The 25,719-nt window shown below is 43.3% G+C and overlaps 1 protein-coding gene and 1 non-coding gene across 2 annotated transcripts in view; one reads left to right on the top strand and one right to left on the bottom strand.

The window, feature by feature from the left end:
* The window catches only part of ARHGEF4 (Rho guanine nucleotide exchange factor 4), a 219,169-nt gene that overhangs the window by 162,127 nt on the left and 31,323 nt on the right, over positions 1 to 25,719 (bottom strand). The window lies entirely within an intron of this gene.
* On the top strand, positions 10,617 to 10,723 carry LOC128590931 (U6 spliceosomal RNA). Its single transcript, XR_008381392.1, has one exon. It is a non-coding gene; the product is annotated as a U6 spliceosomal RNA (small nuclear RNA).

Raw genomic sequence — 25,719 nt, 5'->3', positions numbered from 1 at the left:
TCTCCCATGAACACTGGTTTCATCAAGTTCTTTTCTCCCCATTTATGTGCTCTTCCCAGAGCAACTTCAACCTCACAATCTCAGCTGCCCTAGAAGATGATCCCATGCCTGGATCTTCAGCCTTTCCCCCAGCTGGGTGTTGGCCCACAAGCACCACAGATATTCCCAAGAACAAGGCCCATCAGAAAACCTGCTCCTCTTCCCTGGAACAAATCCAAGGATTGCTACTCTCGGTTACCTAAGCCAGGAACATGGGAGATCATCTCATATCTTTCATTTTCCATCATTTCCCACCTCCAGTTTGTATATGTTGATTCTCACAAAAATATAAACTACCCAAAGACAGAGATTTGGGATGTTTATTATTTGATACATATTAGATATTCATTGAACATATGTTGAATATACATTAAATGATTCTGACTCCATAGCATCATGTCCCTCCCCACTACCCACTTTTGCTGAAGTCCCCACCATTTGCAGACAGCTCCTGAGTCCTCACTTGCCTCCTCTAAGCCTTGCTGTCCAGGGCCCTGTGAGCACATGTCTTACCTACTGAAGGCTTATTTGCTTCCTGTCCTCTGAGGTCAGGGCAAAGCCTAGACATGGTTGTGCAGCACGGCTCCTGGTCTGGGCTTTGCTCTCTGGGCTCACCTGGGGCCCTCCCGGCAAAGTCCCTCCAGTATTGAGCCCTCATCATGACCCGCCCCCCCCTCCGCCACCACTCCCTGCCTAATTTGAGCTATAGAGTCAATGTACTTCTAATCAAAATCACAACAAACTTGTTTACATTCATCTACCAGCTGATTCTAAAAAACAAAAAAGGGTAAATAACTTGTTTTCTACAATAGGAAAAGGATCAAGCTAATCAGGCTACATGCACTCAACAGGAAATTAAATGACCACAAAATTTTAATTGATAAAGGCTTCTTAATGGAAGGCAAATACATAATAGTACAGGATAGAAAAAAATTTTTAAAAGCAACTAGTGAGAAACAAGGCATTGCTAACAGAGGGACACAAATTTAAATGACTGCCTTCTCTCATCTGAAGCCACAGCGGCCAGAGACAGCGGTACGTTTTGCTAGTGTAGCGAAAAGAACATTCAATTGTGAACTCGATATCCAGTGACAAAAAGATAAACAACCCACTAAAAACATGACAAAAAAAATATGAATAGACACTTCATCAAAGAAGATGTACAGATGGCAAATAAGCACATCCCAAGATGCTTTGAATCATTAGTCAGTGGGGAAATATAAATTTGGGTTTTGCTAAAACCAAAAAGCTGATAATACCAAGTGAGGAGAGTATCTGAAGCAACTGAACCCTCATACGACTGGTGGGAATGTAAAATGGCACAATCATTGGAAAACAGCCTGGCAGTTTCTTATAAAGCTAAACAAACACTTACCATGTGGCCCAGTGATTGCAGCTTCTGGGATAACAAGGAGCAGGATCATTGCAGCATGATGGCGAGTCTGGCTCAGAGGATGGGCCTGCCTAAACTTCTACCTCAGTGAGAGAAGCCACATCGGAGCCAGGGACCAAAGGCAGAAGCAGCAGCAAAATCCTGACTGCACTGTATCGTTAAGAATTCTTTCTCATCCATAAAGAGTGAGAGTTTGATCTCCTTTGACCCCATTTGAATACCCTTGAGCCCCTTCTCTTGCCTGATTGCAATGACTAGAACTTCCATTACTATGTTGAATAGCAGTGGAAACAATGAACATCCTTGCCTAGTTCCAGATCTGACAGGTGAATGGCTTACAAACACATGAAAAAATGCTCACCATCTTTAATCATCAGAGAAATGCAAATCAAAACCACTTAGAGATATCATCTTAACACCAGTAAGATTAGCCCACATCACAAAATCCCAAAACTACAGATGTTGGTGTGGATGTGGAGAGAAGGGAACACTTCTACATTGCTGGTGGGAATGCAAGCTAATGCGACCTTTTTGGAATGAAGTTTGAAGAATACTCAAGGAACTAAAAGTGGACCTACTATTTGATCCTGCAATCCTCCTACCAGGTATTTACCCAGATGATCAAAAATCATTTTACAACAAAGACATTTGCACCAGAATGTTTATTACACCCCAATTCATAATTGCCAAGTCATGGAAGCAACCTAAGTACCCATTGATCCATGAATGGATTAACCAATTGTGGTATATGTACACCATGGAATACTTGGCTGCCATAAAAAGATGGAAACTTCACATCTTTTATGTTTACCTGGATAGAGCTGGAACATATTCTTAGTAAAGTATCTCAAGAATAGGGAAAACAATATCCAATGTATTCAATGTGTAGGTATATAGTCACCTACACATTCATAGGAATGGTAAAACATAACTATAGTCCAGAAAGAAGGAAGGAAGGGGAAAGAGAGAGGAGGAGAAGGGAGTTGGGAGGGTATTTGGGGGGGGATCCAACCTAATACGCATAATGCAATGATGTATTTCTATACTATTAAGAATAGAGTATGAATGTTTTTACCACAACATATAAGCAAGCAAGGAGACGGTTTTCTAAATCAGTTAGATGTAAGCATTCCACATTGCATATCAAATCAGCACATTGTACCCTCAAAATGCATTAATGTACACAGTTATGATTTAATAAAGAATTTTTAAAAAAGAATTTTTTCTCATCTGTTCTTCCTTCCAAAAATATTGCTATTTTAATGAGAAACAAAGCAAACCATCAAAGGACGTGAGCTGATAGTAAATCCCCACCACCACAGCCCCCTCCTGTGCTGCCCTCCACTTGACACAAGGGCTCTCCAGATATCTCCGTTGTTCCTCACTGAGAATGGACCAGTGGTGACGACTGGGTTTAGTTTGCAATCCAGAGACTCAAAATTCATTATGTCTTCTTCATAACACCTCACATCTGACGTGGTTCTGAACGAGCCCTCCTGGCCATTGTATTTCTGGCAGCAGGTGATGGCTCTAGCTGGGCAGCCATGACTTACACACACGGAAACATCACTGTTACTTCTGTGTCTCTATTTAGCTAAATTAAAATTTACTTTAGCTCAGTAAACAACTTTTACAGAAAGCAATCACGTCCATGGCAAATTGACACAGTGAGTAACAGAAAGCCAGGTTGAAAATTCTGACGAGCTGGGAGGAAGGCTGGGAAGTCTAGAGAGTCTGGCATATGCCATGTCACCAACCTGCTCAGTCCCACTCTGCTGAGCTGACCAACCAGGTGGGGCCACCACACCGGAGGAACCAAAACAAAGGTGCGGGGCTCCTCAGCCAGCTCCACCCCTTGTCCTGTCTGCTAGGCAAGGGCAGGGAGGAGAATCTCACCTGTCCCCCACCCAAGGCCACGCTGGCAGCTGCAGACACAGTGGTTCAGGTCATTTCAATGTCCCATGCCTGGGGCTCGCTCTGCTCCCAGCACTGACCCATCACAGCAGGAAAGAACTAGTGGGGCAGGAAATACATGGTTAGCAAACAGGGCAGGGCAGTTTGTAACCTAGTGGGGCTGAGTCATTCTCCATGGTTCAGCAGCTCCTACGGACAATTATTTGTGGGCATCTACTTCATGCCAGGCTGAGTGCTTGGTGACAGAGACTGCACCCACCCCCGGGGAGGGCAGCAGGAGGAGAATAAGAAAAGAGGCAGAAAATTATACAGTGGTGGGGCAGCCAGGCAGGTGGGGTCTCCCTCCTGGGTGAGTAGGACAGGCTCTCTGGGGAAGGGATGTGGTGACACCTGCCAGGTGGGAAGAGGAAGGCAAGGCGGACAGGATGTGTGGCACTAAGAATGCACTTGCAAGAGAATGGTGACAATAAGGCAGGGGTCAGGTGCAAAGAGCCTTATGTACCATGATGCCTGGAAAGTGGGCCAGCGTCCTCCTGAGTGAGAGCATCTCCCCCGACAGCAGTGTGGGAATGGACACTCCAAAGGTGGATGGTGGCCCTGGTGGACCTAAGGGGCTGATGGGGCTCCTGGAGGATGTGGTCCTGGGCTAGACTGTGAAACCTGCCTGGGACACCAAAAGGAGAGAATGGAGTCCCAGAGAGGGAGTCCAGGACAGATGTGCAGGGGCAGACAGGTGTCTATGAGTGGCTCACAGGAGCCCAGGAAGAGCCAACCTGACACTGGCATAGGGTCCACCCTGGTTCAGCCTCAGTCTGACACTGGGAGGGTTGGGCAAGGGTTAGAAGTGCTGTGCCTCCATCTTCTCCGTAAAGGAACAAACTAGAATGAAAGATGGTCCATAATCTCATTCTACACTTAGAGCACAGGCCTGGCAGAGCCTGATGGTAACTGGTCACTGACCCAAGTCATTTATTCAAAGACACGCAGTTGGCCTAAAGGACAATGCTGGGATGAACAGGCAGCCCCTCACTCGTGGGCAGATCTCCTGGCTGCATCCCAGCAGCACCTTCCCCGATGCCTCCCCTGCCCTCCTTCTCACACCCATCAGGGCCAGATGCGAGACTGCGCTCCACCAGCCTTTGGTGGACAGCTGGCCTCTTACCTGCAGCACTGTCTCTGGTCACCAGGATAAACAACGGGGACCCACTCCCTATCCATGGAAGCCTCCCTCCCAGAGATGGGAGGGCATGGGCTCCCTGTTAGAGCTTCTCATCATGCCCCGGGAGCCAGTTCTCATGTCCTCTCACCCCACCAGTAGGCCCCAGGTTGCCACCAGAACCGCCAGCTGGGCATAAATCCACAGAACTGCCACAATCAGGGCGGTGGGTGCAAGAGGCCCACTTTCACTTGGGAGCAGCCAGCTGCCTTTCCTTCCTCATCTGCCCAAATACTCATCTCAATGAATAACCACTTCTCCTTCATGGCCCATCTCCTCGTCAGTCTCACCAACTTGGAAGGTCCATACCTGTGGCACAGGACAGGGACATGACCAGGGAAGTGCATCCACAAAGGCCAGACAACTGACAGTAGGTGCCTTCCAAGAAGAGAAATGGGGAAGGCTTGTGGGAGAGGCCTGGCCAAGGGGCGTCATGGGCCTTCTTTACTAGTGCTTAGGGTTTTGGGAAAAGTTGCATCCTGTCACCACAAGCCTCGAGAAGGCAAGGCATTCACTGTTTTCCTCACATCTGCCCCCAGCACTTAGAACCTGTCTTGCACACAGGAGCTGCTCTGTGAACACTGAACTGAATGAACAAACGATATGGTACACTCACACACACCACTGCCACTTACTCGACAGATTTACATCCCCTCTACAGCAAAGAAAAGCCAGGCCAATGAAGGAAGATGTTTTATAGGCCTTCCTGCTATTAATATAATATTGGTCACTGCTATAGGTTAAAATTAGGATCACACAGCCCCTGTGGAGGTTGAAGAGGGCAGAACACAGCTGGCTGGTGGTGGCACAGGGCTCAGAGTCTGGTCTGAACCAGGAGCTATGCTTTCAGTGGTATCATATACAATTCCTCTATTGAAGTCCCACTCTCAATATATTTGGAGATAGAGCCTTTAAGTGGAGATTAAACTTATAAGAGACCATAAGAGTGAGGCCCTACTCTGACAGGACTGTCCTAATGTGAAGAGGAAGAGACACCAGGGTCGTGATGCACAGAGGAAAGATCATGGGAGGACACAATGAGAAGGCGGCCTTCTGCAAGCCAGGAAAAGAGCCCTCACCAGAAACCACCCTGCAGAGCCCCAATCTTAGACTTACAGCTTCCAGAACTGTGAGAAAATAAATTCCTGTTTTTTAAGCCACCTAGTCTGTGGTATTTAGTTGTTACAGCAGCTGGATCTGACTAAGACAGGCTACAATGGCAGAGTGGCATAGTTGTGAATAGGCCATATCATCAGCAAAGCCTGAGCTATTTATTATCTGCCCCTTCACAGAAGGGGGCCAGCCCCTGATCTAAATGTTCATAGCTAGATATTGATAAACATTCAATAGACAAATACTGCTCAAATGAGTTATTTTAACTGTGTTACTATCTTAGTCATTTATTAATTTATTTCTATAAGTATATTTGCGTTCCAGCTATGCACCCAGAACATTCACTCATGCTTTCACTGCATACAGTAGAACCTCTGTATGTTGACCACCCAATGGACTGTAACCTATTGGTCAACATACGGAGGTGGTCAACATAAGGAACTAGGCCTACTGCACTGATACTGATACATGTGATGCACAGCTGGTCTATAAAAATTAGGTCGACTTAAGGAGGTGGTCAATGTAGGGAGGTGGTCAGCTATGGAGGTTCTATTGTATTCACTGAGTCTTATCATAGGCATGATAGTCATAGGGATTTATCAGACATAATCTCTGAGCTCACAGTGGAGACATAAATCTTAGTTTCACAAAACTTTATTCCATAATCACCAATTCTGCTTCTTTTCCATATATGTATGTGTTGCAGGGGAGGACTGTTGGGCAGAGCTGATCTCACCCCAGATCCCAAGCAGGGATCAAATCTAAACTTCTCTTTGGCTCACAGGTCTCAGTTTCTTAGAAGCTTCACCTTCCAGCTAAAGGTAGATGGTAGAAAAGGATTAATAAACACTTAGACAACTATTTCAGTGTTCTTTTCACTTTGAAAGACATAATAATACCACGGGGTCCTGAGGATTAAAGAAGATACTAATACAAAGTGTCTGAAACTAAAACAAGTATTTTTACTATGTTTAAAGAAACGAAGACAAGCTTAAGGATCTACAGAGAACAGGAAACTAGAAATTAACTCCTAGAAATTAAAATTATAATAAAAGGCTTGGAAACTCAGCAAGTAGCTTTAACAGCAAATTAGACACAGCTAAAGAGAAAAGCAGTGAATCAGAGGATAGGTTGAAAGAAATTTATAAAATATAGCACAAAGAGGTAAAAGGATGGAAATTATAGAAGAGGGATTAAGAGACATGAGGGATAAAGTAAGAAACTATAACATTAGTTTAAACTGGAGCTCCAGAAGGAAAGGGAGACAATATAGCAAAGACATAATATTTGAAGTATTAAATGACACCCAGTTATACATTTAAGAAGTCTAACAAATCTGAAGCTGAATAAATAAAAGGGAAATGTACTCCTAGACAAGTCGGTGAAACTCAGAAACTCTAAAAGCAGCTGTGAAGGGGTGGGAGGGGTAAAGAGTTAGACCGATAACAGCAACTACAGAAGTCAGAAAATAGCAGAATCATACCTTCAATATGCTGAAAGAAAACAGCAGCCAGACCAGAATGGCATATTTCCAAAAAACACTTTTTGTGATAAGTGGAATTTAAGTATACAAAAAGCTAGGAAGAGTCACCCACCGCAGCCTCTAAGGCAAATCTCAAGAAGGAATCTTAGATAGGAGAGCAATCCTAGATGGAAGAAGGAATAAACACAGCAAAGAGAGCAGTAAGTGAGTAAATAAAAACGCCCATGGACTACATAAAATAATAATAATCATGGCTAGGTGTGTTCAAAAAGAAAACATAGAAGCGAAATACTGGACAGCAGTATCACAGAAGTATAGGTATGAAGATAAAATGTTCTGAGATTACGTTATTCATGAGCAAGATAACGGGACTGATTCACATTAAAATTAGAAAAGTGAAAGATGTTTGGAGAACACTTAGAGATCTAAAAATAGTCCTGCCTCCCCTTCCCCCATGCCCCACCGTGTCATTAATTGTCATTAATTGTCTTCATATCAAAATTGGGGAAACCAGACAGAGAAGGACGGAAGGGGTGAAGGAAAGGAAAGAAAAAAAAAAAAGAAAAGAAAAGAAAATAGTGATTAATTCTCACATAAATTGGATTTAATTTTGACCAAAGTACATTACTTAAACATTAATTTTTAATTCAACTTGTTAATATGTTGTTTAGGATATTGCATCCTCATTTATAAGTGACATATGTTTATAATTTCCCCTTTATATTTTCTCCAATTTTTATATCAGGTGTACCCGGATCAAGTAGAATGATTTTGAAGTATTTCTTCTTTTTCTATTGTCTATAAGATTTGGCATGATCTGTTTTTTGAAATTATCTTTTACTTTTATTTATAAATATTAGTTGTCTATTTCTTGAGACTTAAAAAAAAATAAGAAGTAGTTTACTGATGACTCCATACTGAATCTCGGAGTCAAAGTGTTCTATAATAGACATACTCTTAGTTGACAATGTGAATGTTACTTTCTTTGCATCATTATTATTATTACTATTATTGCTTAATATTTCGATGTAGCAATTGTCTGATTTCTTTTCTGAATGTATTTATGTTCGTTTGTTCTTTATGAGGTTTTACTTTCTAGTTCTTTTTTTAAACATTGTTATTATTATTAAAATTTAAGCCATTTTAATTTTGTGAAGGCAAAAAAATAGAAACCTTATAAACACATGTATATGTAAAAATAAAAATAAATAAATAAAAATAGTCCCACCATGCCATCCTACAATTCCTCTACTAGGTATATATCCAGAAGACCAAAAATCACATTATAACAAAGATATTTGTAGCAGAATGTTTATTGCAGCCCAATTCATAATTGTTAAGTCATGGAAGAAGCCCAAGTGCACATCAACCCACGAATGGATTAATAAATTGTGGTATATGTACATCATGGAATATTATGCAGCCTTAAAGAAAGATAGAGACTTTACCTCTTACATGTTTACATGGATGGAGCTGGAACATATTCTTCTTAGCAAAGTATCTCAAGAATGGAAGAAAAAGTATCCAATGTACTCAGCCCTACTATAAAACCAATTTATAGCTTTCTTATGAAAGCTATAACCCAATTATAGCCCAAGAAGAAGGGGAAAGGGAGGGGAGGGATGGGGGAGGTTAATTGGTAGGACCACACCTATGGTGCATCTTATAAGGGTACATGTGAAATTTACTAAATGTAGAATATAAATGTCTTAACACAATAACTAAGAAAATGTGGTAAAGGCTGTGTTAACCAGTTTGATGAAAATATTTCAAATTGTATATAAAACCAGCACATTGTACCCCATGATTGCATTAATGTACACAGCTATGATTTAATAAAAAATAAATAAATAAAATTACAAAAGTTAAATATGCATAGTGTAAAATCCTGGGCAAATATTAAGAGAATAGAGACAGAACAGATAATTTCTAAATATGTAGGGGAAAATGATTACCAAATTCAAACCAATAAAATCGTTCAGAGTGTGTTCTCTGATTCAATGCAGTCATGTCAAAAACCAGTTAACAGAGATCAACCTCATGTGTTTAGAAATTAAATAACACTTCATAATAACAAATAGAGTGCAGAAGGAATACCAGGAGAAAGTAGATATGGGTTGATTTAAAAAATACAACAAGTGAAAGCTTGGGTGATGCAGATGAGCATTACTAAGGAATAATTCATAGCCCGAAATACTAGAAAATAAAGCCCCAACGTTAGTCAGTTAAGCATCTTTTTAAAAAGAAGTCAGATGAAGAAAAGAAAAACAAAACAAAGCCAAGAAAGAGCAGGAAGATAAGAAAGTTGAGACCAACAATTAATAAAACAGAAAAGCAATCTGTAACAGAAAGGACCAACAAAGCAGTTTTTTTTCAATAGCTTTTTAAAAGACTAATAAAAATCTTGCAGAAGACAGTGAGTAGCTGCACAGACCCGTTATTTCCAGGCACACAGCTCCACACCACTTCCCAGCTCCCCTGGGGTGATGATGGGCTTGGCACTGAGGTCTAGTCAATGCAATGTGAGCAAAAGCTACGTTCCAGCCCCAGCAGGGAAAAGCCTCCTGTGTGTGGTCCTCCATCCTCTTGCCCAACACGGTGGCTGCTAAGGAAGCAACCTCGGAACCATGTGGTGAAGGTGGCCTAACTTGGGCTCCCGAAACATCACCTGGAGGAAAGCCACTGCTGATTAGAAACACCTTTGTGGAGAAATAAGCTACTGTAGAGTTACATTTGGGGGCTGTTTATTATTGTTACAGAAACCAGGAGCCTCTTAACTAGTACATTCATAAATTTCTGGAATGATTGATCAAGGAAAAAGCAAAGACAAACATAATTAATATGAGTGCTGAAAAAGAGCAGGGTATCATGTGTTACACACGTTAAAAACACCAATAAAAGGGTTGATGATAAAAATAGGACAATTCATACCTTAAAGATCTTGAAAAAATAATACTTCATTTTATATGGAATCAGAAAAAAACCTCAAATAGCCAAGACATTACTCAGAAATAAAAACAAAGCAGGAGGAATCACGCTACCAGACCTCAGACTATACTATAAATCGATAGTGATCAAAACAGCATGGTACTGGCACAAAAACAGACAAGTAGATGTCTGGAACAGAATAGAGAACCAAGAGATGAACCCAGCTACTTACTGTTATTTGATCTTTGACAAGCCAATTAAAAACATTCAGTGGGGAAAAGATTCCCTATTTAACAAATGGTGCTGGGTGAACTGGCTGGCAACCTGTAGAAGACTGAAAGTGGACCCACACCTTTCACCATTAACTAAGATAGACTCTCACTGGATTAAAGATTTAAACTTAAGACATGAAACTATAAAAATACTAGAAGAGAGTGCAGGGAAAACCCTTGAAGAAATTGGGCTGGGCAAGTATTTTATGAGGAGGACCTGCCACGCAATTGAAGCAGCTTCAAAAATACACTACTGGGGTGCTCGCTTCGGCAGCACATATACTAAAATTGGAACGATACAGAGAAGATTAGCATGGCCCCTGCGCAAGGATGACACGCAAATTCGTGAAGCGTTCCATATTTAAAAAAAAAAAAAAAAATACACTACTGGGACCTGATCAAACTAAAAAGCTTCTGCACAGCCAAGAACACAGTAAGTAAAGCAAGCAGACAGCCCTCAGAATGGGAAAAGATATTTGCAGGTTAGTCTCCAACAAAGGTTTAATAACCAGAATCCACAGAGAACTCAAACGTATAAGCAAGAAAAGATCAAGTGATCTCATCTCAGGTTGGGCAAGGGACTTGAAGAGAAACTTCTCTGAAGAAGACAGACGCACGGCCTACAGACATATGAAAAAATGCTCATCATCTTTAATCATCAGAGAAATGCAAATCAAAACTACCTTGAGATACAATCTAACTCCAGTAAGATTAGTCCGTATCACGAAATCCCAAGACCAGAGATGTTGGCGTGGATGTGGAGAAAAGGGAACACTTCTGCACTGCTGGTGGGAATGCAAATTAATACATTCCTTTTGGAAAGATGTTTGGAGAACACTTAGAGATCTAAAAACAGATCTGCCATTCAATCCTATAATTCCTCTACTAGGTATATACCCAGAAGACCAAAAATCACATTATAACAAAGATATTTGTATCAGAATGTTAATTGCAGCCCAGTTCACAATTGCTAAGTCATGGAAAAAACCCAGGTGCCCATCGATCCACAAATAGATCAATAAATTGTGGTATATGTACACCATGGAATATTACACAGCTTTAAAGAAAGATGGAGATTTTATCTCTTTCATGTTTCATGGATGGAGCTGGAACATATTCTTCTTAGTAAAGTATCTCAAGAATGGAAGAAAATGTATCCAATGTACTCAGCCCTACTATGAAACTAAATTATGGCTTTCATAGGAAAGCTATAAGCCAGTTATAACCTAAGAATATGGGGAAGGGGGAGAGAGAGGGGAGGGAGGGGGGAGGTTGGGCAGAGGGAGGGTGATTGGTGGGATTACACCTGCCGTGCATCTTACAAGTGTACATGTGAAACTTAGTGAATGCAGAATATGATTGTCTTAACATAATAACTAAGAAAATGCCTGGAATGCTATGTTAACCAGTGTGATAAAAATGTGTCGAACTGTTTATAAAACCAGTGCATGGTGTCCCATGATCGCATTAATGTACACAGCTATGATCTAATACTAATAAAAAAAGGACAATTATGAACAGTTAAGAGAAATGGACAAATTCTCACAAAGTTATAATTTAACAAAACTAGAGCCAATATTGCTAAGATGTTAATTCTCCTCAAATTGATCTGTAGATTCACCACAATCCAAATCAGAATTCCAGCAGACTTTTTGTAGAAGTTATAATGTGATGGTACAATTTATATGGGAATGCAAATGTCTTAAAATAGCTAAAAAAAAATCTTTAAAAGAACGAAACTAAGGTACTACATCTCCTGGTTCCAAGACTTTTAAGCAGTTATCCAGATAGTGTAATATTGGTGTAAAGAATACTAAATAGATAATTAGGATCAAATAGAGAAATTAATCCTATGGACCTACAAATAGACTGTTTTATTGGTGCCAAGGTAATTCACCATGGAGAGAATAGAATAGTATTTTCAACAAAGGGTGCTCGGTACATTATATTGATATGGAAAAAATAACTCCTGAAAATGATTGAGGAAGAAATAGAAATCATGAATAGTTCAATAACCATTAAAGAAATTGAATCAGTACCAAAATCTTTTTTCCACAAAGGAAACTTTCTTAGCAATTTTCACCAGTTAGTCAAAGGACAATCAAAATCTTATAAAATCTCTTTCAGAATTTTTTGCAAAAAGTAACAGCTGTCAATTCATTTTAATAAAGGTGAATCAGTCCTTGATCTTTACTGCAAAAACAGTAAAAAGAATGAAAAATTACAGACCAACGTCATCTATGAACAAAGATGTAGAAATCTAAGACAAAGTCTCATCAAACCAAATCTAGCCACATGGTAAGAATAAAATATCAAAAGGCCAAGTTGGATTAATATAAAGAAGGTGAGGTTGATGAAATACAACAAAAATAATGAATTTAATACCCTGGCTTCACAGATTAAAAGAGAAAAGTCATATGAACATACCCAGAGGTACAGATGGAAAAACCTCAAAAAATTAAACACCCAATTACAGCAGACAGGTCAGGGGCTTCCAGGGGCCTCCACTGTTTTCTGACTTAGGGCATGACCGCATGGTTATTTACAAAATAACTACGTGTTAAACTGCACACGTCTCACGCAGTTGAATTACACAAATAAAGAAGAAAGAAGAGAGACAATGCTATGGTTTGAATGTGCACCCCCAAAAGGCATTTGTTGGAAACTCAGCTGCCATTGTAACAGTGTGAAGAGGAGGGACTTTTAAGAGGTAACTGGGCTACGTGGACTCTTTCCTTTTGAATGGATTAACACTTTTTTTTTTCCTTTTTTTTATTGTTGGGGATTCATTGAGGGTACAATAAGCCAGGTTACACTGATTGCAATTGTTAGGTAAAGTCCCTCTTGCAATCATGTCTTGCCCCCATAAAGTGTGACACACACCAAGGCCCCACCTCCCTCCCTCTTTCTGTTTATTGCAGCTCAATTTACAATCACCAAAATGTGGAAACAGCCTAAATGCCCACCAACCCAGGAATGGATTAACAAGCTGTGGTATATGTACACCATGGAATACTATTCAGCCATTAAAAAAAATGGAGACTTTACATCCTTCGTATTAACCTGGATGGACGTGAAAGACATTATTCTTAGTAAAGCATCACAAGAATGGAGAAGCACGAATCCTATGTACTCACTTTTGATATGAGGACAATTAATGACAACACATTTTTTTTTCAAGAGTGGGTTCTTTATAAGAGGAGTTCAGCCTCACTTGCTTTCTCTCTCTCTCTCTCCCTTTCTTTGCCCCTTTGCTTTGTGAACAAAATCCTGGCCCCTGGGTCCTGGACTTCTCAGCCTCTAGAACTGTGAGTTGGTTGTTCAATATAACTGGCCAAGTCTCAGATATTCTCTTATAGCAGTGCAAAATAAAGAGCAGAAGGAACACCGTAAGCTCAAAAAATGTCAGTGCTTTGTTCCTGTGCTTTCTGTTCAACTTCATACACCTCCAGTGTTATAATCCCAAATTTCCTCTTCACCTTAGTCAAGCCAGCCCCCCAGAGCAGGCCACAGTGCAGTGGTCATGGGATGGCACTACTGTCCAAGGTCTGACAGATGCTGCAGCTCAGAGCCATGCCTGTGAAGGGAGACAAGCCAGCAGGAAGGCAGATGGGCGCTATGTGAGGCCTGACACGGTTACGCAGAGGTGACATGGTGCTGGTGAGAAGGGTGGAAGGGTTAAGCAGATTAGTAATAGCACCATAAACTTGAACACCTCTTCATTTAGCTTTTCAAAGTGCTTTTCAAATATAGTATCTCTTTTAAGCCTCTCCTGCAGTGCTGTAAGGTAATGGATTTTGTTTTCATATTACTGATGAGGAACCAAAGGGCCCCAGAGACACCAAGCTTGTCCCCAGCTGGGGCGGCAGAACCCAAAGAGTCTTACACCTGCAACCGGAGGCTATGACAGGGCTGGAAAGTCACATGCAGGGTCTCCCAGGGGTGCTTCTCCAATCCTGCTGCCCGGCACACTGTGAGATACCTCGCCTTGTGCTGCTTGTTACCTCTAAGTGTTTCCCTTCTTCCAGCGGACGATGAGTAGCTCAGAACAGATGTCGCAACCTGCTCTTCAGCCCTCAAAGTATTACAAATCATGCCAGACACCATGTGTTAAGTGCACTTCTGATAATAATGCCAGCCAACACCAGTGAGGGCTTTTATGTGCTTTTAATTGTAGTCACAACCCTCTGAGACAGGCAAATAATCATCCTCGTTTTGGAATGCACCGAGTTACGGAGAATGTCAGTAACTTAGGTGGTGTTACATGGCTAGTAAATGGCACGACCACCAGCCAAACAAGTGCAATGTGTTTCCAGAGTCTGTGCTCTAACTGTTACCCAGGGTGTGTGTGTAAATAACATAGCTCTCCAAATGCCCTTCCGTCTATCCATGCACCATCACTGAGACTTCTTTAGGCTCAGCTCAGTCCTGCCTCCTTCAAAGAGCCTTTCCAAATCATTTAGGGAAATCACTGAGGGCACCAGGACACTGTGTGTGGGAATTCCCACACACTTTTGCTTTTACAACATAAAATAACATTGCATAAAATCAGTATGAGGATAAATAATGTTGATGACGATGGCAACGATGGTGTTGGGATGCTAACAGTGAACATTCCATGAACCGTTCATTATTTCATGGACTTCACAGGAGCACACCAGTTTAATGGTCATAAGTACTCTGGAAAGATACGTCCATGTTTTATGGACTCTAAGGCTCAGGACGCTGAGTAATTCACATGGGGCCACATAGTTGGTGACAGATCTGAATTTCTAGACCAGGCCATCGGAGTCTGATTTCTTAAGGCCTCTGGGAAAACGCATCTGCCCGTGACTGCCAGATGTGCCAAGAGGGCCCCCCATGCACAAGCGGTCATGTTGCTGAGTCACTGCGGCCCTGCCTACCTCGCTCTGGACCCTGCAGACATCCACGGGCCCTGCCCCCAGGCTCTATGCTGCGGTCAGGCCAGGAGGGTCCTTCTCTGCCTGTGGTTTCCCCAAGTCCCAGTTAAGTCAATACCCAAGCAGGAAATTTATAAACCTGCTGTAAATAATAGAGAGTAGGTGGGTATGGTGGCTCATGCCTATAGTCTTAGCACTCTGGGAAGCTGAGGTGGATTGCTTGAGCTCAGAAGTTTGAAACCAGCCTGAGCAAGAGCAAAACCTATCTCTACTAAAAATAAAAAAACTAGCTGGGCATCTTGGTGCACACCTGTAGTCCCAGCTACTTGGGAGGATGAAAGAAGAGGATTACTTGAGCCCAAGAGATTGAGATTGCTGTGAGCTGTGATGATGCCACATGGCGTTCTACCCAGGGTCCCAAGTGAGACCCTTATCTCAAAAATAAACAAACAAACAAAACCTAAAATCCCAGCTACTTGGGAGGCTGAGACAAGAGAATTGCTTAAGCCCAAGAGTTTGAGGTTGCTGTGAACTGTGATGCCATAGCACTCTACCAAGGATGACAAATGAGACTCTGTCTCAAAAAGAAAAAAAAACCCAAAACCCGAAATATGGCATTCTTTTTTTTTGCAGTTTTTGGCTGGGGCCTGGTTTGAACCTGCCATCTCTGATATATGGGGCCGGCACCCTACTCCTTTGCTCCCTTTTTAATTTTTTTTTTTTGAGACAGAGCCTCACTATGTCACCCTTGGAAGAGTGCTGTGGCATCACAGCTCACAGCAACCTCAAACTCTTGGGCTTAAGTGATTCTCTTGCCTCAGCCTCCCGAGTGGCTGGGACTGCAGGTGCCCACCACAACCTCCAGCTATTTTTTTGTTGCAGCTGGTTAGCTGGCCCGGGTCAGGTTTGAACCCGCTGCCTTTGGTGCATGTGGCTGGCGCCGCAACCACTGTGCTATAGGCGCCACGCCAGAATGTGTCATTCTTAATGGGGTGGGGAGGAAAGGAGGAGGAGAAAAAAGGGGAAGAGAGGCATCGCACTGAGAAGCCCACTTGTCTTGGAGTCAGGCTATTATCCTGAAAAAAGTCAACTTAATCACACAGTGACTGCTCACCATACTGGTTCAGCATTCCAAAAAAGTGGGAGCCCTGGCGCACCAAGGGCACCAGACCAATGTCACCTGGTACACTCAGTCACAGCAGGAAGGGAGGACTGGTAGCTTGTTGGGCTGCCTGCTGTGTCCTCATCGGCTGGGGGAACACAAAGCTTCCAGCATTTTGCTCCTAAAAAATCTCAATTTTTCAGTGGCATCCTGAAAAATAACCCACAAGGGTTGGAGATGCTTCACCACCATCTGGGAGGGGCAGTCAGCAGAAAGTGGCAACCAAAGTCTTTTTAAGCAAACAGGAAAGAAATTAAAATAAAAATAGGAGCTGAAATGGTAAAAAGCAAAAATCCTAGACAAGATGAACAAGCCCTCTGCCCCTACCCAACAGGGACCTGGCCAGTAACATGGATGGTGGCTGGAGCAGCTCAACGCCACCAGAGGTATCAGGGAGGCTGGCTAGGCCCAGCTACACCAGCAGACGTTTCATTTTGTTTGTTTTCTTTTAAACATAAATACCTCCGACAGAGCACGCCTGTGAATCGCCATTGCCTTGGATTGCACTAGTTCAGGGCACTCTGCGTTAGGGTCAGTAACCTTGGTGAGCAGCAGCAGGGCTTTGGACGACTGGCCTGTGGTGGACTCAATGCTTCTGTCCGCCTCACATTCTGATGTGGAAATCCTACCTCCCAAGGTGAGGTGTTTGGTGGTGAGGTCTTTGGGAGGCAATCAGGTCATGAGGAGAGCCCTCGCAAGATGCCCCTTACACTGAGTCAGGGCACAATGGGTAGTGAGCAGTCTGCTGTCTGGAAGGGCTCTCATGGGAAGCTGACTGGTGGCACCCTCCCCTCAGACTTCCAGCTGCCAGACCTGGGAGAAGCGGGTCTGCAACAAGGCCTAAGGGCAGGAAGCAAGGGAGGAGCTACCTCTCTGAGGCCTGCTCTAGCCCCCTGCGGCCGCACCCACTGCTTCCGGAATGGTCTCCTCTTTGTCCTGTCTGTCCTTTCTTTCCTGTCCGGGCTTTTCAATGTCTAGCTCTTGGTGACATTTTTGACCACTGCACCCCAGCTGCTTGTGACTTTGGGAACCCTGCTCGCGGCTCTAGGTAACCAACACCCAGATAGGCTGCAGAGGTGGGCACTCATTTTGCCTGGGTGTGGGCCTCCAAAAAACCCCTTTAGCCCAGGCCACTCCAAACACACATCTGCTGTGACCAGACCAGGCAGTCCCCACCAAGCACACGGAGACTGCTGTGTCCTGGCTGGCCACACCTGACACCACGTTTGCTCCTCACTGTCATTTTGCTCACTCAGGGGCACCTCTAGGACGGCTCTCCAGAGCTTCTGACCACAACACAGCAAAGCCTCCCTCCTTGCACCTCCCACAGCATGACCTCAGCCATTTGTGGAGGGCGCCTTCCAAAGACAGCCCAGGCACCAGCAAAGACAGAAGCCCAATGTCTTAAGTCACTAGATCTCGAATGTTGTATCTTTGGACCCCTCTGTCCATAGCCACTTTTACTACAGCTATATACTGACCCTGGATTACACCTCACCAGCCCCAGAAGATTCCAGTTTCTGACTGGCTGTCATCTCCCCTTCACACTAATGCCCTGATTCTTGGCAATGTCAACAACATCCTCCCAGATAGCCCTTGTGCAAGGCTCTGTGTTGAGTGCTTTATAGATAACATCTCATTTAATCTTGACAACAGCCCATCCTCAAAGGAGAAAACAGAGAAAGTAAGCAATTTGCCTAACACCATGATGTTAGCTGTTATTTAGAGGTGAAGCCAGGATTCAATCCAAGCTGCACTTGTTATATAGCCTGTTTTTCTAACTGCCATGCTTTGTTGTCTTCCACTATTAGAAAATATCTACCTCTTCTCAGAGGGAATGGAGAACAGCTAAGAAAAGTGGAGGAGAGGGCTGGGGGATTCGTTTACATGTCTCCCGCCTTCTTTCACATTGTGAACTAAAATAAAATCTTAAGGTTCCCCATGCCCAAGTGGCTGACTGACTGGACCCTCTAATGGCCAAGGGGATCCCCTCAAACTGTATTGCAGGCCATGATAGAGGAGATCAGACATGCCTCGTCATGTCCTCTCCCTCCTTAGATCTGTCCTCTGTGACTCATTATCAGGCCTAAGGCTCTGCAAGACACACCTCCAGGTCCTCAATACACACAACAAACCATGGGGGCTGGGCATATGCCTTATAGCTTGACTCTGGTTAACAGACTCTTATTTTAACTCAGCATTCCTTTTCACTGACTCCTGGTCTATTAGACAGAGCCTAGCTCTTTCAGCCAAAGAATCTTTAAAACCCACCTATAACCTGTAGGATCTCCTTTAAGATGTTCCACGTTTTCAGACCAATTCAATGTATGCCTTCCATGTATTGATTTATGACTTTACTTGTTACTTCCTGTCTCCCTAAAATGTATAAAACCAAACTATAACCCACCACTGCAAGTCCACTTGCTCAAAGCTTCTTAGGTGTGGCTCTGTGTCATGGTCCTCAAATTTGGTTCAAAATTCAACTCTTTCAATTGTTTTACAGAGTGCGTCTTCTTTTCCATTGACAACATCTCCAACTCAAGCTATTGCCTTCTATTATTAGTTAATTCCTTTACTTATGTTGAAACTTCATGGGTGCATGAGGACCCTTTACTTTGGGAATGTAGCACTAGTTTTGCAGGCAGATGGGCATGGGTGAAAATCCCTGTCCTACTATTGAAGAGCTCCATAACCTTGGAGATGACATCACCTCCCTCACCCTCTGCTCTAGAGGTTTGTGTGAAGAACACAGGCTGTGGGACCAGCCATCTGGATCCAGATCCGCAGCCAGCTGCAGTCCTGGGCAGGTCAGGCAGGTCCCAGGCTTCTCGTCTGCTGAGGGGCTCCATGGGCAGTTGTGAAGAGCAAATGAGTTGGTGCATTGACAGCCTGACAAGCTGTGTATGAGCACTGTTCACTAAAGCCACAGCATGAGATCAACCTGAAAGGGCTCACTGACAGACGAAGGGAGAAAGGAAATGGGGTACATATACATACAGGTACAGCCTTAAAAAGAAGGAAATCCTCTGTAGAATCTGTTACTCAGGAGCGTGAGAGAGAGGATCCCTTGAGCCCAGGAGTTCAAGGCTGTAGTAGCCATTCCAGGCTATGAGTGTGCCTGTGAATGGCCACTGCACTTGAACATGGGTGACATGGTCTGTCTCAAGAAAAAGAATCCTGTTATATACAACATCATGGGTGAATTTTGAGGACACTATGCCAAGTAAAATACACCAGACGCAGACAAAGTGCCACATGATGTTGCTCAGATGTGGAATCTGTAAACACTGAACTCACAGAAACCCAGAGTAGCATGGCGGTTGTCAGCAGCTGGGGTAGGGAAATCGGGATGATGTTGGTCAAATGACACACAAGTTTAGTAAGACAGAAGGACAGTTCAAGAGCTCTATTGTATATCATGGTGACTACAGTTACTGACAACCTATTATATTTGAAAATTATGAAGAGGGCAGACTTATAGAGTTCTCATCACAAAAAACAGTAAGCACATGGGGTTATTCATATGCTAATTAGCCCTATTTAGCCATTCTACAATGTATACATATATATATATTTTGTATACATATATTAAAACATCATGTTGTATACCATAAATACATCTAATTTGTATTTGTTAATTTGAAATAGTAAAAAAATAGTATAGTAAAAAAAAATTCTCCCATGGAAGAGACATATTTCTCATACCTAAGAATCCAAAAAGATTCTTTTTAAAGAATCTTTAAAAAGAAGCTCTGTACATAGTATTTACTCAATAACTTGCCTGACAGGATGTAAGGATTAAATGAGTCAGTGTCTCTAAGCCTCCCTCCCCTGCCTTGTCCTCGTGGCCTCTCCCACGTGGGCTGCTCTTCAGCCATGCCCAAATCTTGAGCTGTGCTCCAACAAGCCCCTGTGCCTACCTGAGCCACAGCCTCTACCTGGAAATCGCTTCCTCTCCTGCACTGCCTTGCCTAGGCTCCTTGAATACCCAATTCAAAACATCTTTCCTCTCTTGTGTTCCCATGATGCCCAAAAGGTTATCAGTTACCACGCACCTCTTTGTGCTGCCAGAGCCACTGCAGCTGCTAACAGTCTGTGAGCAGCCTGGGAATGAGGACCATGTTTCATTGCTATCTGTATCCTTAGTTCCATGTATATTTCTGTCATGTAGTAAACTCCATACCTTTTGATTGAATATGCAAAGGAATGAAAACGCTACTGAGAAAGACAATCCACCATGGACCTGGGACATCCTTGCACATACTTGTTGGGTTACCCAAGAAAGCACAACTCATTCCATCTATACTAATTTCTCAGATTGTGTTTGCAGCAAGCAACCCTCAGGGATGAGGCAATGGCTCCTGTTAGGACAAAGAGTGAGCTTCCCATAAAGGAAGGGATTTCCCAATCTCAGTTTCCTCAGCTGTGACACAAGCCCACTGCTTGCACAGCATACACGTGGGTCCTCCGTGCTGGCTCTGTAGAACTTGTGAAGCAAGAAGAACCAGCATTGTGCCACTTGCTGTGCTGTGAGTAATAAAATCTTTTGTCTCTGACCCAGGAGTCTCGTGTCTTCCGACAGTATCCATCAAACAGTAAGGATAATTTATTAACTCAGAGCAAACTAAGACCTGTGAGCCAAATCCAGCCAATGATCTGTTTTTGTACAGTCTGTAAGCTAAGAATGTTTATATATATATATATATTTTTTTTTTTTTGTAGAGACAGAGTCTCACTTTATGGCCCTCAGTAGAGTGCCATGGCATCGCACAGCTCACAGCAACCTCCAACTCCTGGGCTTAAGCGATTCTCTTGCCTCAGCCTCCCAAGTAGCTGGGAGTACAGGCGCCCGCCACAATGCCCAGCTATTTTTTGGCTGCAGTTCAGCCGGGGCCGGGTTTGAACCCGCCACCCTTGGTATATGGGGCCGGCGCCCTACCAACTGAGCCACAGGTGCCGCCTTGTTTTTATATTTTTAAAGAGTTGTACAAAAAAGATATATGACAGAGAACTTAAGTTGCCCTAAAAGCCTAAAACATTTATGGCTTTACTCATAGAACAAAATGTTTGCTAACTCCTATGTTATCTTGTAAGGAGGGCAAACTTAGTCTGAGTCCCTGGGAAGTTTCAACTCTTCACTCACAGGAATGAGTTCTTACTCTCAGTGGACTGTATTAGTCACCCAGAGAGCAGACTGTTATAAAGCAAGGCTGCCCCTGTGCGATGCCCCTTTTGCAAGTGTCTCCTCCCCTTCCACGTGTCTGCTGTGTTTTCACACACAGAAGGCCCTCACCAGAATGCAGCTGCCCAATCTCGGGCTTCTATCCTGTATTACTATGAGCCAAAATGAACCATTTTTCTTTATAAATTGCCCAGTCAGTTACAGCAACAGAAAATGGACTAAGACAGTAGGTATCCAGAAGGCAGGCAGATGTAAACGAGTGAGACCTGGGCTGGACACTGACCTGGGGCCATCGAGGTTAAGATACAGCCATGTGAATGAGCTGAGCTAGAGTTTATGTTCAGAGGAATAAGAGAAGACGGCTGATAGAAGAGCCTGTAGGACAGTCTCAAGATGGAGAAAAGAAACAGAGCCCAGAAAGGAAACAGAACAAACAAGGAATGAGGTAGAAGGGAATCAAAACATTTCATCATTTTAAAGTCATATTCCAGAAGAGTGATGTCAGCAAAACAGCAGACTAGAAAATTCCAAAAAACCAACTAGAGTCGTCTGAACCTCTAATTTTGAAGGAAGTTGTATTGTGGGTAAAATGCTATCAAATAGCATCACTTGCTACACAGAAATCATCCCCGAAAGGAAAAGGCAAGCTTCATTGTTGTCTTATTTTAAGAAAGCTCCCGGCCAGGCACAGTGGCTCACACCTGTAATCCTAGCACTCTGGGAGGCTGAGGTGGGTGGATTGCCTGAGCTCACAGATTCAAGACCAGCCTGAGTAAGCGCGAGACCCCATCTCTAAAAATAGCCGGGCATTGTGGTGGGCACCTGTAGTCCCAGCTACTTGGGAGGCTGAGGCAAGAGGATTGCTTGAGCCCAAGTGATTGAGGTTGCTGTGAGCTATGATGCCACGGCACTCTACCAAGGGCAACAAAGTGAGACTCTGTCTCTAAAAAAAAAAGAAATCTCCATAGCTATCCCATATCCCACCTTTCAGCAATCACCACCCTAATCTGTTGGCAGTCGCCAACATGGAGGCAAGCCGCTCCACCAGCAAAACGATGATGAGTCACTGAAGGTGTAAATGATTGACAGCATCCTTAATAAAGTGCCTTTGAATTAAGGTCTGTACATTTTTGGACATAATGCTATTGCCACTATACAGTCACAGGAGACAGGGGCAGTAGAGTGTAAACACAACTTTCATATGTGCAAAAACTTTCTGTGACTCACTCTATTGTGATATCCGCCTCATTGCAGTGGCCTGGAATCAAACCTGCAATATCTCCAAGTTATGCCTGTGTGCACAACTTGCATGAATCTGTACAGAATTATGTTAAATGAAGAAATCCAAACCCAAAATGTTACATATCATATGGCTCCATTTATATGCTATCCTTTTTTTTATTATTATTGGGGATTCGTTGAGGGTACAAAGAACCAGTTTACATTGAATGCAATTGTTAGATAAAGACCCTCTTATAATTGTGTCCCTCCCCAAAAAGGTGTACCACACACCGTGACCCTCCAACCCCTCCCTCCTTCTCTTTTTCTACTCTCCCCTTCCTCCACCCCTCACCACGTACTAGGTCAATAATTGTCTTCATATCAGAATTGAGTACATAGGATTCTTGTTTCTCCATTCTTGTGATGCTTTACTAAGAATAATGTGTTCCACTTCCATTCAGGTTAATAAAAAAGATGTAACGTCTCCATCTTTTTTAGTGGCTAAATAGTATTCCATGGTGTACATATACCACAGCTTGTTAATCCATTCCTGGGTTGGTGGGCCTTTAGGTTGTTTCCACATTTTGGCGATTGTAAATTGAGCTGTGATAAATAGTCTACTGCAAATGTCCTTATGGTAAAAGGATTTCTTCCTTCTGGGTAGATGCCCAGTAATGGGATTGCAGGATCAAATGGGAGGTCTAGCTTGACTTCTTTGAGGGTTCTCCATACTTCCTTCCAAAAAGGTTGTATTAGTTTGCAGTCCCACCAGCAGTGTAAAAGTGTTTCCTTCTCTCCACATGCACGCCAGCATCTGCAGCTTTGAAATTTTTTGACGTGGGCCATTCTCACTGGGGTTAGATGATATCTCAGGGTGGTTTTGATTTGCATTTCTCTAATATAAGGGACGATGAGCATTTTTTCATGTTTGTTAGCCATAAGTCTGTCTTCTTTAGAGAAAGTTCTAGTCCTCCCTCTTGCCCAGTGATAAAAGGGATTGTTGGCTCTTTTTATGTGGATTTTTGATTTCTGTTTAGATCCTAGTTATTAAGTTTTGTCCTATTCAAAATATGCAACTATCTTTTCCCATTATGTAGGTTGTCTATTTGCTTTGGTTATTGTCTCCTTAGCTGTAATAAAAACAAACCAGGGGGCATCAGCCTACCAGACTTTAGGCTATACTACAAGGCCATAGTGATCAAAACAGCATGGTATTGGCACAAAAATAGAGATATAGACATCTTGGAACCAAATAGAAAATCAGGAGATGAATGTAACATCTTACAGCCACCTAATCTTTGATAAACCAAACAAGAATATACACTGGGGGAAATCCCTATTCAATAAATGGTGCTGGGAGAACTGGATATCCACATGTAAAAGACTGAAACTGGACCCGCACCTTTCTCCACTCACAAAAATTAATTCCAGATGGATAAAAGACCTAAATCTAAGGCACGAAACAATAAAAATCCTCAAAGAAAGTGTGGGGGCAAACACTTGAAGCTATCGGCATGAGGAAAGACTTTATGAGAAAAGAGCCACGGCAATTGAAACAACAAAAATAAACAAATGGAACTTATATGTTATTCTTAAAGTGATAATTTATAAAAATGGAGAACAGTTGTCTGCAGTTAAAGGTGGGGAGGTGGGTGCAGCCATATAAGGACAACACAAGCCATCCTGTGTCCACAGAGATGCTGTGAGTCTTGCCTGTGACTGCTGCTACCCTGCACAGCACACACTGTAACTTTGCACGCTCCCATTGCTACGAACCTGCCAAAAGGCACGTGGTGGCCTCTGTAATGTGAATTATAGATTCGCATTCGTCTGCCTGTTAATCTGTAATTATCTTCAGAAGAGTCTGCCTTAGGTATAAAAACAATCATATCCCCATCCACCAGCTAATCTGAATCCTCAGAGTTTGAGAAGATTTTGCTTCTGTTTGCCGTGTAAGAAAGAAAGGGACAGAGCAACTGCATGGCCTCCCGGAGCCACACGGACAGAGGCAGCCTGCCTGTGGACACCAGCCCAGAAAGGACTGGGAACAGCAGCTCCCCAGCTTTCTGCTCAGGGCCAACCACACCCGTGGGATCCCTCTGGCCTGTTTTCCCCGCACTGCTACCTTGTGACTTACCTGCCAAAAATGAGAAAGAAGAGAATGGAGCAGAGCCACAGAGTGACTCTGTGGGCCTCTGACAGGAGATCCTTGAGCGCACGCGAGCTGCCAGTGGGAACAGCTAGCAGGCTGCTCACTACTTCATAAATGGGAAAACCCAGCGCTGAGTTATGCTGCTGGTCCAGGAAGCTCAGGCAGAGGCAGCGTGCATCCTCCCACAGCCCTGCTGGGCTTTCCCCACTCTGGGAAGGCTCTGCGGTGGCCACCAGCAAGGGAACCGAGGAACCGTGAGCCACTGTCAGGAGGCAAAGCAGCCTTGATGAAATCAGGGCATCCAGAGCACTGAGATGTGTCTGGTGTAAGCTGGGCCAAACCCTTCCCCTAGATCACCCCACCTCACTCTTGGGGATCATTTCTCTGGTCCTGAAAGGGACATTGGTATTCTAAAAACAGGATTCTAACTGGACTTAGACATAGGTCCTCGTTAGTTCTGCCATTAGCATTTAAGTAAAAAAATGACCAGTGCCAATTTTTGAGTCTTATTTTCTTCCTTCATAAACAGGAGCCATGACGATGATGGTATTTGTGGAACACACATATGCCAGCCCCAGGGTAAGTACTAAGGCAGGCGCCATCCCAGTGTTACAGAATCGGGCACAGAGAGGCCGCACTAGCTAGGAAGTAGGACCGTCAGGATCTGAACCCAGATGCTTCGGCTCCAGAGCGTGTATGCCTGTACCCTGGAGATTAGGGAAGGCAACAGAGGAACAGGAGTG

This window comes from Nycticebus coucang, chromosome 7, assembly GCF_027406575.1.
Source record: "Nycticebus coucang isolate mNycCou1 chromosome 7, mNycCou1.pri, whole genome shotgun sequence".
Classification (NCBI taxonomy): domain Eukaryota; kingdom Metazoa; phylum Chordata; class Mammalia; order Primates; family Lorisidae; genus Nycticebus; species Nycticebus coucang.
This window is presented reverse-complemented; position numbering and strand designations above follow the sequence as displayed.